Consider the following 13,286-nt stretch of genomic DNA (forward strand, 5'->3'; position numbering starts at 1 on the left):
CCTAAAAGTATCTGATGTTACTGAATATCCTATTGAGCATCCCCTAAATTACATACACTATCATTTTTTGATTGAACTCTTTTAAGGAAATCATTCTGACCCCCATTTTACAGATCAGCAACCTGTATGATCAACAGTACTTCAATCACATATTAGCAAATGGTGAAAGTTGGATTTGAACTACAGTCCATGGTGTTGCAAAAGAGTCAGACATGACTTAGCAACTAAACAATATTAACAACAAACTCCCTGATTCCAAAGTGTATGTCCTTTTGATTATCCCACACTGGTCATCTTAGAAAGCCTTTGAGTTCATTTTAATTAAATCCCCCTATTTAACAGAAATGGTTCAGAAAGAGGACTGGTCAGTTGTGAGTAATAACTGATGAGACTGAGGGGGATTTTGTCCCTAGTTTGGGCTTGTGGACACAAGAACCACCAGCCACTGACCATAACTGAGCTAATGCCATTGCCATGTAAACACTCTGCAAGAGGGGGAGGCTTTGGTGAGACCAGTTAGTCATGGTCTCACACTCAGAGAATCTTCTGTCCTCTCTGCCCCTTAAGTGCCTCATCCTTAAAACAGGCTGACTCCTCTTCTATCAGGTCTCAACTCAAATGTCACTTCCTTAGAGAGACTTTCTTTCTACAATAGCCCCTCCTCTAGTCACTTTTGGGCTTTCTTGGTGGCTCAGCAATAGAGAATTCGCCTGCCAATACAGGAGATGCAGGTTCAATCCCTGGGTCAGGAATATCCCTTGGAGAAGGAAATGGCAACCCAGTTCAGTATTCTTGCCTAGGAAATCCCATGAGCAGAGGAGCTGAGCAAGCTACAGTCCATGGGGTCACAAGAATCGGGCCTGACTCAGAGACTAAACCACCCCCAGCCAGTCATTTTCTATCCCATCACCTTGTTGGACTATTTCCTTAAATGTGCTCATCACTAACTGAATTATGTTAGATTTTATTTCCTTATTTACTGTTTGTCTGTCCTTCTAGGATTCATAACCTTCATATGAGCAAGGGTTCTCTCTGTTTAGTTCACATTTGTGTACTCTGTGCCAGAAACACTAAGTGTTAGCACATACAAACAAATCTTTATAGAAAGAATGAATGAATGACATAATGATGAAGGACTAGTTGCAGAGGATGAACGATATGAACAGGCAGATGTCAGTAAAGAAGAGGATTTTCATGACAACAAGAGTTGTCCAAAGACAAAGCAATCTGCCTTGGAGGAGATTGTCTCCGCATCCTTGGAAGCGAGCATCCCAAGGCTACAGAGGGAGTGCCCATGTTGGATGGTGGGGGAGGGATGATCTGAGGTTCATTTAGCTTCCCAGTAAAATCTTAATTAAATTTTGAGCCAAAACCCTGGTAGCAGGATGCTGTCTAGTCATTGTCTGTGTCAAATTATGGACTAAGTATTCTCTAACAGCTAGGGAAAAAGAGGCCCAGAGGGCAGGGGAGGCAGAGATGAGGGAGTTGATAGTGCTAGATTCTGCTTCTGGGCTTCATGGGAAAGGCCTGACTGAGATGCTGATTGTTGTTATTCAGTCCCTAAGTCACGTCCGACTCTTTGTGACCCCATGGACTGCAGCACATCAGGCTTCCCTGTCCTTCACTATTTCCTAGAGTTTGCTCAAACTCATGTTCATTGAGTCGGTGATGCCATCCAACCATCTGATCCTCTGGTTGGCATGCTTACAGCTAAATAAAATTAATGAAGACGTTTATGAATAATCATTTCCAGTTCAGTTGCTGCTCTTACCACTGGGCTCTTGTTCCCCTTCTTCTGGGCCCCACTTCATATGTCTGTCACTTCTCTTCCATTCTCATAGGGAATAGCACCACCCAAGTCACAGAACTCCCCTAGTTGCCTCCATATCTTTTTCCCCCATCTATATCCAAGTAGTTGCCAGATCTTATCTTTTTCATCCTTTTATGTCCCACTGCATCTCCCAGCTCAAGCTCATTCTCTTTCTCTCTTTTTTTGGTCACACTGCATGGCCTGTAGGATCTTAGCTCCCCAGCCATGAATGGAGTCTGTGCCGCCTGCAGTGGAAGCGTGGAGTCTTAACCACTGGATTGTCAGGGAAGTCCACTCATAATTTCTTTTGACATCACTGTACCAGCTTTCTCTCTGGTCTCTTTGTCCTCTGTATCTTGGAACCTCTGATCCATTTCCACTGTATAAACTGAGTTCTTTCTAAAAACCATCACAGTATTATAAAGTAATTATCCTCCAAGCTGAGTTCTTTCGAAAGTATAAAGTGGACCAAGTGTTCCCTCTGGAGAAAGCAATGTAACAGCTCCACATTGCCCTGATCTTTGAGTCCATCATCCTCAGTGTGGCTCCCCAGGCCCTGGCTGACCTCTGGCTCTGACTTACCCTCCTACCTCATTCATCACAAGTACTTTGCTCATCCTGTCTGTGATTCCAGAGACTTACAATCCCTGAAGTTCCCTGAAGCCTTTGTATAATTGCATACCTTTGGGGTTTGGCTCATGCTAGCCCTTCTGCCTCGTTTCTTTCTCCTTGAGTTTAACTCCTACTTATCCATGAAGATTCAGCTTAAGTCTCAACGCTGCATCCCAGCATGGCGCCTAACACTTAGGCTCCTCCCCATTGATGTGTTTCACAGTGAGAAAATAGCCACGTCTTGCCAAATGTGGCTGATTTTAATCTCGGCTTTCCCTATTTTCAGTAGCTAAGAAACCATCGGCTACTTAGTTCTTCCTCTCATCCAGGATGGCATGAATCAATCCCCGCTTCATAGGTTTACTGTGAAAGTTGAATGAGATGGTAGATGTGAGAAATCTTTTGTGAATATCTATATGCCTATCTATTCAGCAATTATAAGAATGATCTAGGAGATCATGTTGGGTTGCAGTTTGGCCTATGCTTTTGTGAACTCAGATCAGTGGGTCTTAAAACCTGCTATCTTGGATGGACCCTGAGCATCTTGGATCAGGGACTATTTGCTGTGTGGGTGAGGGAGTGAATGAATGAGTGAATTCAAGGTAGTGGGAGAAACTGAGACAAATTCAAGGCAATGTTATGGAACAGGTCACACTCTGGGAACTAAAAGTAATTTAATGTTGCTGGAGCTTCGGGCGAGATGGGGGAGTGTCCACTAATGAGACCAGAGGGTCATAGGGACCAGACCACAAGAGGCCATATGTGCATATTAAACAGATTTAATCTGGGTTAGGAAGAGTCCTCTGCTGCAGTGTTGGAGTGTGGTTACATGAGAAGTTTGGAGGCTACTGTGGGTCTAAGACAGTGAGAAGGCTGTGGCCATGCAGCGGCAAGGAAGGGATGGAATGGAGCACTCTCAGGAAGTAGTACAGGTGGGTTTTGGTGAAGGACTGGTACGATGGGCAAGAGAGAGGGGTGGTGGGTGGGGCTGGGTTCTGACTGTTCACATGCTGAATGTTGTGTGTGTGTGTGTGTGTGTGTGTGTGTGTGTGTGTGTGTATGATTCCACCCATGGGGACAGCAGTGTGCCCTGGTGATGCACATTTTCATTTATTTTACAAATGAAAAAGCTGAGGCACAGAGAAGAAAGAAGGGCTGATTAGTGCAAGAAGTGGTGTTTGAAATACTTAACCATTTTTTCTCATTATCCAAATCTGTTCCCATCCCTGTGGTAGATTGGTTAAAGGCCACAGATTCCTCCCATCTCTCTATTCATGCCTCTTTGTAAAGTGACTTTGCTCTTCTCAGTCAAAGCCCTTTGAATCTGGGCCAGGCTTGTGACTTGATTTGGCCAATAGAATGCAGCATATGGGATGTTTTGCAGTTGCTGAGGCTAGGCCTCAATAGATTGTGTCTTCTGCCTTGCTGTCTTGGAACACCGCCCCGAGACCACCATGTGAACTGGTCTGGCCTGCCAGTGGATTAGAAGCCTCCTGGGAAAAAACTATGGCACTCAGCCCTTGGCCAGCACCAACTGCCAGACCTAGGGGTGACCTTCCAGCTGAATGCTGTTCAAAAATGATCTGAGATATTAATAAAATCTGAAAATGAACCCATCCAGCCACCCACAGAATTGTGAGAAATAATAAATTATTGCTGTTTAACCCACTGAACTTTGGGGAGTGATTGTCATGCAGAAAAGCATAACTTGAAGGAACTTCTCCATTCCCATTACCAGTGACTGGCTCCACTGTCTACCTGGTTGTTTCTGCAGAGTCCCTTTCCCCAACATCTTACATTTAATCTGCCACCAGGTCCTAAATACACACTGGATCCCTCTACCTCCCACTTTCCCCATGCCTTGACATGAGTTCTGGTCCTCTTCATCTCTCATCTGGATTATTACAGCAATCTCTAACTGGGTTCCCTCTCTCCTTTCTCCCTGCTCCCTACCCTTCCCACTCCACCTATCACACCCACCACAGTCAGAGCTATCTTTCTTTTCTTTCTTTTTTTCTAATGTAATTTGCAGCCTGTGCGAGTATGTGTATGTGTTCAGTCATGTCTGACTCTTTGAGACCCCATGGACTATTGCCTGCCAGGCTCTTCTGCCCATGGGATTCTCCAGGTAAGCATAGTGGAGTGGGTTGCCATTTCCTCCTCTAGGGGATCTTCCTGACCCAGGGATTAAACCTGCATCTCTTACTTTGGTAGGCAGATTCTTTACCCCTGAGCAACCCACAAAGCCCCAGAGCTGTCTTTTGTGCATGCATATATAACCAGGTTACTCCATTGCTTCAAACCTTTTGCTTGTAAAGTAAATTCCCAATAATGTGATTTCCAAGGCCTTAGACCAGCCAGCCTCTGTTTCTCTTTCCATCCCTGTCTTCCACCACTCCTCTCATGAGCCTTATGTTTCTAGAGCTGCTTTAGACATTCTGGTGACTTCCAGGCACCTGCACCAGTTTCTCTGTTATATGAGGCAACCCGCTGAAGAGGTCAGAGAAAAACACTCGACTTGCCAACAGATCTACATTCCTAGGCTGACTATGAGGGACTCACACTGGGATACAGATCTGAACCTTGTAAAGATTTGAACATTCCAAGTGACATCCACACTTAAGCAATTACCTTTTTCTGTTCAGTTCAGCCGCTCAGTCGTGTCCAAATCTTTGCAACCCCATGAACCGCAGCACACCAGGCCTCCCTGTCCATCACCAACTCCCAGAGTCTACCCAAACCCATGTCCATTGAGTCGGTGATGCCATCCAACCATCTCATCCTCTGTCATCCCCTTCTCCTCCTGCCCTCAATCATTCCCAGTATCAGAGTCTTTTCAAATGAGTCAGCTTTTCACATCAGGTGGCCAAAGTATTGGAGTTTCAGCCTCAACATCAGTCCTTCCAATGAACACCCAGGACTAATCTCCTTTAGGATGGACTGGTTGGATCTCCTTGCAGTCCAAGGGACTCCCAAGAGTCTTCTCCAACACCACAGTTCAAAAGCATCAATTCTTCGGCACTCAGCTTTCTTTATAGTCCAACTCTCACATCCATACATGACTACTGGAAAAACCATAGCCTTGACTAGATGGACCTTTGTTGACAAAGTAATGTCTCTGCTTTTTAATGTGCTGTCTAGGTTGGTCGTAACTTTCCTTCCAAGGAGTAAGCGTCTTTTAATTTCATGGCTGCAGTCACCATCTGCAGTGATTTTGGAGCCCAGAAAAATAAAGTCAGCCACTGTTTCCACTGTTTCCCCATCTATTTGCCATAAAGTGATGGGACCGGATGCCATGATCTTAGTTTTCTGAATGTTGAGCTTTAAGCCAACTTTTTCACTCTCCTCTTTCACTTTCATCAAGAGGCTCTTTAGTTCTTCTTACCTTTCTGCCATAAGGGTGGTGTCATCTGCATATCTGAGGTTATTGGTATTTCTCCCGGCAATCTTGATTCCAGCTTGTGCTTCCTCCAGCCCAGTGTTTCTTATGATGTACTCTGCATATAAGTTAATAAGCAGAGAGACAATATACAGGCTTGACGTACTCCTTTTTCTATTTGGAACCAGTCTGTTGTTCCATGTCCAGTTTGAACTGTTGCTTCATGACCTGCATACAGGTTTCTCAAGTGGCAGGTCAGGTAGTCTGGAATTTCCATCTCTTTCAGAATTTTCCACAGTTTATTGTGATCCACACAGTCAAAAGCTTTGGCATAATCAATAAAACAGAAATAGATGTTTTTCTGGAATGCTTTTGCTTTTTCGATGACCCATTGGATGTTGGCAATTTGATCACTGGTTCCTCTGCCTTTTCTAAATCCAACTTGAACATCTGGAAGTTCACTACCTTCTTGCCTTTTCTTTTTTCCTTTCTTTCTTTTTGAAATTGAAGTATAGTTGATGTAAAATGTGGGTAAGTGATTGATTCTCATTCAATAAAAAGCATCACTTTATATGTCATGTGCAAACTAGGAGCTAGAGAAGGCTGACTACTCGGACAACTACAGAAGATACAAGGAAATTTTGTTCGTAGGACTTTAACCCCAGTGGTGTTCACCAAGCAACCATGATTCTGTAATCTAGTAGGAATAGCTCTTGACTTGGAGTCAGACAGACCTGATTCAAATCTGGTTCTTCCATTTACATTTGTGTGACCCTGGAAAGTCATTTCAGTTTTCTGACTTCTATTTCCTCATTTATAGAAAGAGGATGGCAATCCATACCTTGCATGATTGCACTGAAGACTAAATGAGACAAAGATATGAGTTAATCCAGTATATTTTAAGGTCTTAATGATTATGATTGTTAGCCAGTCTGTTCCCAGGTCAAAGGTAGAATTTGTCTTTCTTCTTATTCTTACTTGGCATTTAGACAGCCCAATATATGATTTGTTCTGTATTCTCTCTGGTAATCACCTGCTAATCAATAGAGAGGCACAAATGATGCAGCCCAAATGTCAGATATGACCTTCTTGCCCCTTTAAGATCTAAATGCAATGAGTCTGAACCTCAGTTTTTGCATTTTATTGCCCTTGTCAGTTGGAAGACATCCTGAAGTTTTCTGCAAATTCCACAAAGACTTAATGCTCCCATAGTCTCTGCGTCTACTCTCCTTTTTCAACTCAGAAAAACAAAGCCCATTGCTCAATTTTCCTATTCACTCATTCATACAACTCTTCTCTCTCAGGAAGCATTCCTGAGTGTAATGGCCTTTACTGAAGTGTTGAGAGTCACAGAAGATGATTACATTATATGTGTGACAAACAACTTCTCCCACTTAATGCATTCCAGTGCTTAAACACCCTCTGTTTACCTACCATGGGAAGGTTACTTCTGACCCTTTATCCATGCAGCACCTACCCTTACACTGATTTTCTTACTCATTTTTTTCCTTTCCCCTTCCCAGCTCTCTTTATTACTTCCCCCACCATTTTGCTAAGTAAATTCCAAATTCCTTTCCTTTTTTGCACTGAGCAAGTGAGTGTCTCCTTTCTCCTCTCACACTTACATATCCACACTTCTCAAGGCCCTAAACAGGACAAAAGGACCTCTCTACGTTAGAGTTTATCCTTCTTGGAAGGCAGTTGTTAAAAAAGAGTGTTTTTGGTTCTGTTACAACCACAATGTTTCCTACTTATTGAGGGCTTACTATGTGCCTGGCACTCAGTCAAGTGCTTTCCAGTAGCTATCCCATTTTCTTATTTGATCTTCACAACATTATTACTATTTCTACAAATAACAATGAGGTGCATGTGTCAGAAAAATCAGATAATATACCTAAGGTCACACAGCAAGTAACTGTGTAGAACAAGGATTAAAAACTACATCTGTCTGGGAAGAAAGAGAAAGTGATGAGAAGACCTGAGGCGATGTAAACCAATACCATCTGCTCTTCTATTGTCTCCCAACCCCAAAAGGGTGGGTTTTTTGTGTTATCTCATTATTCCTGTGAAGAATGAATAGTTATTATCATGACACCCATTTTGAAAATGAGAAAACTCAAGTAAGACAGTGAAGGAGCAGGCAGCATAGGATATTTGATTTTAAGATCACAGAGGCATTAGTTCTGGGTAATCACCCAGAAGAAATTCAAGGTATGACCATGGGAGGGAAAGTGAAGAGGAGACCAAGGACTGAAGAATCAGGCAACCACATGGCTACCAAAGGCACCAGGAGGGTGGCAGGACAGGGCTAATGCGAATGACCATGAGCCAGAGATTGGAATCTTCAATGCAGTGGAGCAATTGGGGGTCAGTGATGTCCTTAATAAGAGGGACGGGAAGCGGTGTGTCTGGAGACCAAAGGAGAAGCAATTTTGGTACAAGGGTGGAAGTGGCAATGCTAACCCCACCTCTTGGTTCTGTGATGTGTGGAGAGTAGAGAAGTGAGAAGTTTTCCTGCAGAAGGTGGCAGGAGAAGTCCTGGAGGACTGTCAAGCATTAATAAAGGCAAAGAAGTAACCTGAGTATGCTCTGACGAAGCAGAGGGTGTAGGAAAGTTTGTTGGCGAAAGAACAGGATTCTAGAGGGCACATTGGGAAGGGCTGTCAGGACGTGGATGGTGGGAAGGTGAGTGAAAGGGAGGGAGTGGAAAAGCTCAGAAGAGCTCAAAGATGAGTGAGAAGTCAGACAACCAGAGGGGCTGTCTTTTGGGTGGCTCCTTGGGCCAGAGAGACAAATTGTAGATAAAGTCATAATGGAATGTAGGGAAAAAATGTTTTGATATCTGACTCTGTTGTCTAAGATTTTTTTCTTAAATTGATATATAGTTAATTTATAACTTAGTGTTAGTTTCAAGTGTACAGCAAAGTGATTCAGTTACATAAACATATAAATCACTTTGCTGACAAAGGTCTGATTAGTCAAAGCTATGGTTTCCAGTAGTCCTGTACAGATGTGAGAGTTGGACCATAAAGATGGCCAGGTGCCAAAGGATCAGTGCTTTCGAACTGTGGTGCTGGAGAAGACTCTTGGGAGTCCCTTGGACAGTAAGGAGATCAAACAAGTCAGACCTAAAGGAAATCAATCCTGAATATTCATTGGAAGGACTGATGCTGAAGCTGAAACTCCAACACTTTGGCCACCTGATGTGTAGAACTGATTAACTGGAAAAGACCCTGTTGCTGGGAAAGATGGAGGGCACCAGGAGAAGGGGACAACAGAGGATGAGATGGTTGGATGACATCACCAACTCAATAGACATGAGTGTGAGCAAGCCTCGGGAGATAGTGAAGACAGGGAAGCCTGGCAAGCTGCTGTTAATGGGATCGCAGAAAGTTGGACATGACTGAGTGAGTGAACAACAATAGACCTCTAAGATTTGAGAAGGGGGATGACTATGGGGAGGGATTATAATTCTAAACCAAACGTGGCAGCTGGTTCCTGTGACTTCAGGAAGATTGAAATGAAGTCGAAGGATGGGATGCTATTTACTTGTTATACCTGCCGTCTCTGGCAGAGCTGGGACTTTCTAATGACAAGGAAAGAACATTTTCTCACTCCAGGCTACTGCTGGTAATGGAGAGCCATTGGAAATGTTTTGTTTGTTTCATCAGGGTGGAAGTAACATGGTGACATTTAGAACAATCACTCAAACTGCTGATGTAGATGGTAGATTAAGAATGGAGGCAGGGAGACCCACTGGGAGGCCGTTGCTTTAGTTCAAGCAAGAAGTGATGAGGTCTGAACCAGGGTGAGAGCTGTGGAGATGGAGAGGAAGGGAAGGGATAGGATACCTTGAAGTGAAGTGAAGTGAAAGTCGATCAGGAGTGTCCGATTCTTTGTGACCCCAGGGACTGTAGCCTGCCAGGCTCCTCTGTCCATGGGATTTTCCAGGCAAGAATACTGGAGTAGGTTGCCATTCCCTTCTCCATAGGATACCTTGCTGCTGCTGCTAAGTCGCTTCAGTCGTGTCCAACTCTGTGCGACCCCATAGACGTCAGCCCACCAGGCTCTCCTGTCCCTGGGATTCTCCAGGCAAGAACACTGGAGTGGGTTGCCATTTCCTTCTCCAATGCATGAAAGTGAAAGTGAAGTCGCTCAGTCGTGTCCGACTCTTAGCGACCCCATGGACTGCAGCCCACTAGGCTCCTCCGTCCATGGGATTTTCCAGGCAAGAGTACTGGAGTTGGGTGCCATTGCCTTCTCCTTATGGAGGCGTTATTACCAGGCTGATGGGATGTAGGGTGTGAAGGAGTGCATAGGGTATACAACAATGCCCAGGTTTCTGGCTTTGCTTCCACGTAAACAGCCATCCAGATCTTGCCTCTCTCCGTGGGCTTCTTTGAGTACGAAGTGATAAATACACAGGCAAGAGCTTCAGAAATGGCAGAGCTACAAACCCATCATCATCTACTTTATCATCAAAGCCCTTTGATTACCCTACTAAGTTCAGTCTATGGAACGAGGCGTGAGAATTAAGATAAATCACGATAGTCAAGCAGGTATTGGGGATCTTCGGGTCCCCAAGAAACCTCGTATTCCCTACACCTGCCGGGAGCCGAGGGCCCCGAGATAGCGGGCTCTGCCCCTGGGCGGGGCATGGGTGGGGCCTGGAAGCGGCCGTAACCCAGCCCAGCTGCAGCCCGAGCCTCTGCCCGAAGTCGCCGCGGAGGGGACCGGACCCGCCCCGCCCCGCCCCGCCCCCCACCTCCCTGCTCCGCGAACCCGCTGCGCCTTCTGCCTCCCGCCGCCAGGTCCAGCGGTTCCGCCGCGCTGCCAGGGAGCGAGCCGCTCGTCCTCACCCGGAGTCCCAGGTAAGGGGCGCGGCCCGGCAGCCCGCCTGGGGCGGATCTGGGACCGATCCCCGGAGCGGGGCGCGGGGCACAGTGAGCGGGCATTGAGAAGGAGCACAGGGCAGCGGAAGGGGCACCTAGAAGGGGCCAGGGGAGGCCACTAAGGAAGGGTACCGCGGCAGTGAAGGGGCACGTAGCGCGGGGAGGGGCCCTGGGGAGCATCTACCCGGGCTTTGAGGGCCGCGAGGGGAGCCCCAGAGGCAGGGGCAGCGGGATCGGAGGAACAAGAAAGAGGGCGCCGGGGCTGGGGAGAAGGCTGAGCGGCAACTGGAGCGCAGCGAAGGCTGGTTGAGGGGGAAACTGGGGGGAGGGGGATGGAGGCGGGGGAGATGTAAGAAGGGAGCTGAGAGGGGCCGTGCGGGCAGAGGGTACCGAGCAGCCGAGGGGCTGGGAAAGGGGTGTTGAAGCGAAGAGATTAAGGAGAGCGAGGGAGGGGAGGTGTGGAAGTGAAGAGCTAAGGGGAGGGGACTGGGTGGTGGGGGTCGTTTTGAGATGGAGGAGTGAGACGAGGAGGGGAAGGCGAGCTGGGCGGGAGAGGGGTGCTGGGCGGGGAGAGGGTAATCTGAGTGTGGTGTGGAGCGGAGCCCAGCTGGGTATGGGCAAGGTGGGTAATTGGAGTGGGGGCTTGGAGGTGGGAAGCTAGGAAGAATGAGAAGGTGGGAGACAAGGCTAGGTCTATCCAGGCTGCAGAGAAAGCGGGTGGGGAGCTGATGAAGGGAGAGTCCTGGCCTTGGATATGGGCTGTGGGAGCCTGAGTTCTGGCTAGAGGTGGGCTGTGGAGAGGCACTGCAGTTTAGCAGGGGGTTGGGGGAACTGTCCTGGAACTTGGAGAGTTTAGGGTGGTGGATGGGCTGGGTCATGGTGCAGAGAAAGCCAGGTGTGGGTTGTGGTGTGAGAGTGGGAAGATGATGGGGGCCCAGAGTGGAGTCCAACAGCATCCGGATGCTAGTCCTGTCTTAGCTCCTCACAAGCTGAGGAGGTGGTGCAAGCACTGGAGCCTATTACACTGCTACCTGGAATCAGAGACAAGAAGAGAATCATTGACAGGGAAATTCATCTACAGGCGGACTCTTGTTCTAGAGTCCAAGTGTAGGAAGAGATTTTTAGGGAGGGCAAGGTGGCAGCCTCCGGCAGCTAGTAGAGGTGAGGAGGGGAGTGAGAGAGGGACAGGGACATCCATCTCAACTGCATGGAATCCAGATGGAAAAGGGTACGGGATAGTAAAAAGAGCTGGATGTGTTTGTGTGCACAGGTGTGTGCCCACCTGTTCTACTCATATAAACGGAGGAAGACAATGGAAGTCTGGGAAAAGCCGCCTATGGTATAAGGAAGCCCTGGTGCTGTGTTGTTGTTGTTTAGTTGCTCACTTGGGTCGGATTCTTTGTGACCCTGTGAACTGCAGCCTGCCAAGTTCCTCTGTCCATGAGATTTCCCATGCAAGAATACTGGAGTGGGTTGCCATTTCCTCCTCCAGGGGATCTTCCCAACCCAGGGATGGAACCCATGTCTCTGCATTGGCAGGTGGATTCTTTACCACTGAGCCACCGGGGAAGCCCCTGGTGCTTGTTTGCGGGAGCAAAGACATTCTGCTGGAGGATGGTGGGTCAGGGAAGACTTTGAGGTCATGAAGGATTTAGCTAGCAGGAGGAAAGTATGTTCCAATCAGAGGAAACAGTATGGAAGAAGGCAAAAATCAAAAATGATCTCCAACCCAAGAAATAAATCTCCAATTTCTTATGGATTATGATGTGAAGGGAGGCACCAGTAACCTGTAGAGGATGTTTGAAAAGGTTTTCCCTTTAAGCTGGAATTCCTATGGTTTCTCTTCATCTCCCCAGAGCACAGCGGAGATGGCACACAGTAGGTGCTCAATGAATGTTGACTGAATGAATAACTGAGCTGTGATTTTGCTCTTGCCTCTATTTCCTCACCTACTCCCAAGAATTGTTGTGAGAATCAAATATAATTTGGGTGAAAGAGCTTCACAAACTGTAAAGTACTGTATAGAAGAGAGAGGGCACTGACGTTATTATGCAGGTTTGCCTACATTATCGGAGAAGGCAATGGCACCCCATTCCAGTACTCTTGCCAGGAAAATCCCATGGATGGAGGAGCCTGGTAGGCTGCAGTCCATGGGGTCATGAAGAGTCGGACACGACTGAGTGACTTCAATTTCACTTTTCACTTTCATGCATTGGAGAAGGAAATGGCAACCCACTCCAGCGTTCTTGCCTGGAGAATCCCAGGGACAGGGGAGCCCGGTGGGCTGCCGTCTATGGGGTCGCACAGAGTCGGACACAACTGAAGTGACTTAGCAGCAGTAGCGGCAGCCTACATTATGATAGTGGTCATATCAACCGCTCTTTCCAGCCTGGAGAAGGAAGTGAACATTTATCAAACATCTATTGTATGCAAGGCGGAATACAATGAAAACGCTTGGTAGAGTGCCTAGCATTTAGGTGCTCACTAAATGATAGCTATTACAATATTGTTTCTGTGGCTCTAAGAGATGAAGGGAAACAATGAGGAGGTGGGCTGGGCTGGGCTGGCGGTGGGGAATGGTTTCAAGAAAGGT

At 46.8% G+C, this 13,286-nt stretch overlaps 1 protein-coding gene across 1 annotated transcript in view; it reads left to right on the plus strand.

Annotated features, from left to right (window-relative positions):
- Positions 1-10,453: 10,453 nt before the first annotated feature.
- RAB3B (RAB3B, member RAS oncogene family) overlaps positions 10,454-13,286 on the plus strand; it is a 71,025-nt gene continuing 68,192 nt past the window's right edge. Inside the window, exon 1 of the mRNA XM_061411984.1 lies at positions 10,454-10,672. The gene's annotated coding sequence lies outside the window, so the exon portion shown is untranslated. The remainder of the gene's footprint in view (positions 10,673-13,286) is intronic.

The sequence above is a fragment of the Bos javanicus genome, chromosome 3 (genome assembly GCF_032452875.1).
Source record: "Bos javanicus breed banteng chromosome 3, ARS-OSU_banteng_1.0, whole genome shotgun sequence".
In the NCBI taxonomy this organism is placed as follows: Eukaryota; Metazoa; Chordata; class Mammalia; order Artiodactyla; family Bovidae; genus Bos; species Bos javanicus.